Here is a 2,500-nt window from a genome sequence, read left to right on the forward strand (position 1 = left end):
AGGTTCAAATAAGGGTTTAAAGCTTTGATGATGAGCAAGAAACACATGGCAAAAAGCTCTCCCCGGACTGTGAGAAAAAATTAAAAGCCTACAACACCTGGTATTCCCAGGCGGTCTCCCATCCAGGTACTAACCAGGCCCAACCCTGCTTAGCTTCCGAGATCAGACGAGATCGGGCGCTTTCAGGGTGGTATGGCCGCAGGTGTGAAAGTGTTTTATTTTACTTCTCTTATTCTGTTGCTGCTGCTGCTGCTGCTGCTGCTGCTGCTGCTGCTGCTTGTCATCAGACAGAAATAATTATAAGCCCTGGGACAGGACAGAGAAGGTGAGAAGGTTCAAATAAGGGTTTAAAGCTTTGATGATGAGCAAGAAACACATGGCAAAAAGCTCTCCCCGGACTGTGATAAAAAATTAAAAGCCTACAACACCTGGTATTCCCAGGCGGTCTCCCATCCAGGTACTAACCAGTCCCAACTCTGCTTAGCTTCCGAGATCAGATGAGATCGGGCGCTTTCAGGGTGGTATGGCTGCAGGTGTGAAAGCTTTTTATTTTACTTCTCTTATTCTGTTGCTGCTGCTGCTGCTGCTGCTGCTGCTGCTTGTCGTCAGACAGAAAGAATTATAAGCCCTGGGACAGGACAGAGAAGGTGAGAAGGTTCAAATAAGGGTTTAAAGCTTTGATGATGAGCAAGAAACACATGGCAAAAAGCTCTCCCCGGACTGTGAGAAAAAATTAAAAGCCTACAACACCTGGTATTCCCAGGCGGTCTCCCATCCAGGTACTAACCAGGCACAACCCTGCTTAGCTTCCGAGATCAGACGTGATCAGGCGCTTTCAGGGTGGTATGGCCGCAGGTGTGAAAGTTTTTTATTTTACTTCTCTTATTCTGTTGCTGCTGCTGCTGCTGCTGCTGCTGCTGCTGCTGCTGCTGCTGCTGCTGCTGCTGCTGCTGCTGCTGCTTGTCGTCAGACAGAAAGAATTATAAGCCCTGGGACAGGACAGAGAAGGTGAGAAGGTTCAAATAAGGGTTTAAAGCTTTGATGATGAGCAAGAAACACATGGCAAAAAGCTCTCCCCGGACTGTGAGAAAAAATTAAAAGCCTGCAACACCTGGTATTCCCAGGCGGTCTCCCATCCAGGTACTAACCAGGCCCAACCCTGCTTAGCTTCCGAGATCAGACGAGATCAGGCGCTTTCAGGGTGGTATGGCCACAGGTGTGAAAGCGTTTTATTTTACTTCTCTTATGCTGCTGCTGCTGCTGCTGCTGCTGCTGCTTGTCATCGTCAGACAGAAAGAATTATAAGCCCTGGGACAGGACAGAGAAGGTGAGAAGGTTCAAATAAGGGTTTAAAGCTTTGATGATGAGCAAGAAACACATGGCAAAAAGCTCTCCCCGGACTGTGAGAAAAAATTAAAAGCCTACAACACCTGGTATTCCCAGGCGGTCTCCCATCCACGTACTAACCAGGCCCAACCCTGCTTAGCTTCCGAGATCAGACGAGATCGGGCGCTTTCAGGGTGGTATGGCCACAGGTGTGAAAATGTTTTATTTTACTTCTCTTATTCTGTTGCTGCTGCTGCTGCTGCTGCTGCTGCTGCTGCTGCTGCTGCTGCTGCTGCTGCTGCTGCTGCTGCTTGTCGTCAGACAGAAAGAATTATAAGCCCTGGGACAGGACAGAGAAGGTGAGAAGGTTCAAATAAGGGTTTAAAGCTTTGATGATGAGCAAGAAACACATGGCAAAAAGCTCTCCCCGGACTGTGAGAAAAAATTAAAAGCCTACAACACCTGGTATTCCCAGGCGGTCTCCCATCCAGGTACTAACCAGGCCCAACCCTGCTTAGCTTCCGAGATCAGACGAGATCAGGCGCTTTCAGGGTGGTATGGCCGCAGGTGTGAAAGTGTTTTATTTTACTTCTCTTATTCTGTTGCTGTTGCTGCTGCTGCTGCTGCTGCTGCTTCTGCTGCTTGTCATCAGACAGAAATAATTATAAGCCCTGGGACAGGACAGAGAAGGTGAGAAGGTTCAAATAAGGGTTTAAAGCTTTGATGATGAGCAAGAAACACATGGCAAAAAGCTCTCCCCGGACTGTGAGAAAAAATTAAAAGCCTACAACACCTGGTATTCCCAGGCGGTCTCCCATCCAGGTACTAACCAGGCCCAACCCTGCATAGCTTCCGAGATCAGGCGCTTTCAGGGTGGTATGGCCGCAGGTGTGAAAGTGTTTTATTTTACTTCTCTTATTCTGTTGCTGTTGCTGCTGCTGTTGCTGTTGCTGCTGCTGTTGCTGTTGCTGCTGCTGCTGTTGCTGTTGCTGCTGCTGCTGCTGCTGCTGCTGCTGCTGCTGCTTGTCGTCAGACAGAAAGAATTATAAGCCCTGGGACAGGGCAGAGAAGGTGAGAAGGTTCAAATAAGGGTTTAAAGCTTTGATGATGAGCAAGAAACACATGGCAAAAAGCTCTCCCCGGACTGTGAGAAAAAATTAAAAGCCTACAACAC

General features: G+C 48.3%; 6 non-coding genes and 2 pseudogenes across 6 annotated transcripts; all 8 read right to left on the reverse strand.

Annotated features, from left to right (window-relative positions):
* Nucleotides 1–85: 85 nt before the first annotated feature.
* On the reverse strand, nucleotides 86–204 carry LOC128466648 (5S ribosomal RNA). The gene has a single exon (XR_008345447.1). It is a non-coding gene; the product is annotated as a 5S ribosomal RNA (ribosomal RNA).
* A 212-nt stretch (nucleotides 205–416) lies between these two features.
* On the reverse strand, nucleotides 417–535 carry LOC128464782 (5S ribosomal RNA). The gene has a single exon (XR_008344597.1). It is a non-coding gene; the product is annotated as a 5S ribosomal RNA (ribosomal RNA).
* Nucleotides 536–738: 203 nt separating this feature from the next.
* LOC128464835 (5S ribosomal RNA) lies at nucleotides 739–857 on the reverse strand. The gene has a single exon (XR_008344646.1). It is a non-coding gene; the product is annotated as a 5S ribosomal RNA (ribosomal RNA).
* Nucleotides 858–1,099: 242 nt separating this feature from the next.
* Nucleotides 1,100–1,218, reverse strand: LOC128462449 (5S ribosomal RNA). The gene has a single exon (XR_008342398.1). It is a non-coding gene; the product is annotated as a 5S ribosomal RNA (ribosomal RNA).
* A 200-nt stretch (nucleotides 1,219–1,418) lies between these two features.
* LOC128463544 (5S ribosomal RNA) lies at nucleotides 1,419–1,537 on the reverse strand. Its single transcript, XR_008343434.1, has one exon. It is a non-coding gene; the product is annotated as a 5S ribosomal RNA (ribosomal RNA).
* A 239-nt stretch (nucleotides 1,538–1,776) lies between these two features.
* LOC128462744 (5S ribosomal RNA) lies at nucleotides 1,777–1,895 on the reverse strand. Its single transcript, XR_008342677.1, has one exon. It is a non-coding gene; the product is annotated as a 5S ribosomal RNA (ribosomal RNA).
* A 212-nt stretch (nucleotides 1,896–2,107) lies between these two features.
* On the reverse strand, nucleotides 2,108–2,216 carry LOC128466376 (uncharacterized; annotated as a pseudogene).
* A 272-nt stretch (nucleotides 2,217–2,488) lies between these two features.
* The window catches only part of LOC128465977 (uncharacterized), a 109-nt pseudogene continuing 97 nt past the window's right edge, over nucleotides 2,489–2,500 (reverse strand).

The sequence above is a fragment of the Spea bombifrons genome, chromosome 9, assembly GCF_027358695.1.
Source record: "Spea bombifrons isolate aSpeBom1 chromosome 9, aSpeBom1.2.pri, whole genome shotgun sequence".
Lineage (NCBI taxonomy): Eukaryota > Metazoa > Chordata > Amphibia > Anura > Pelobatidae > Spea > Spea bombifrons.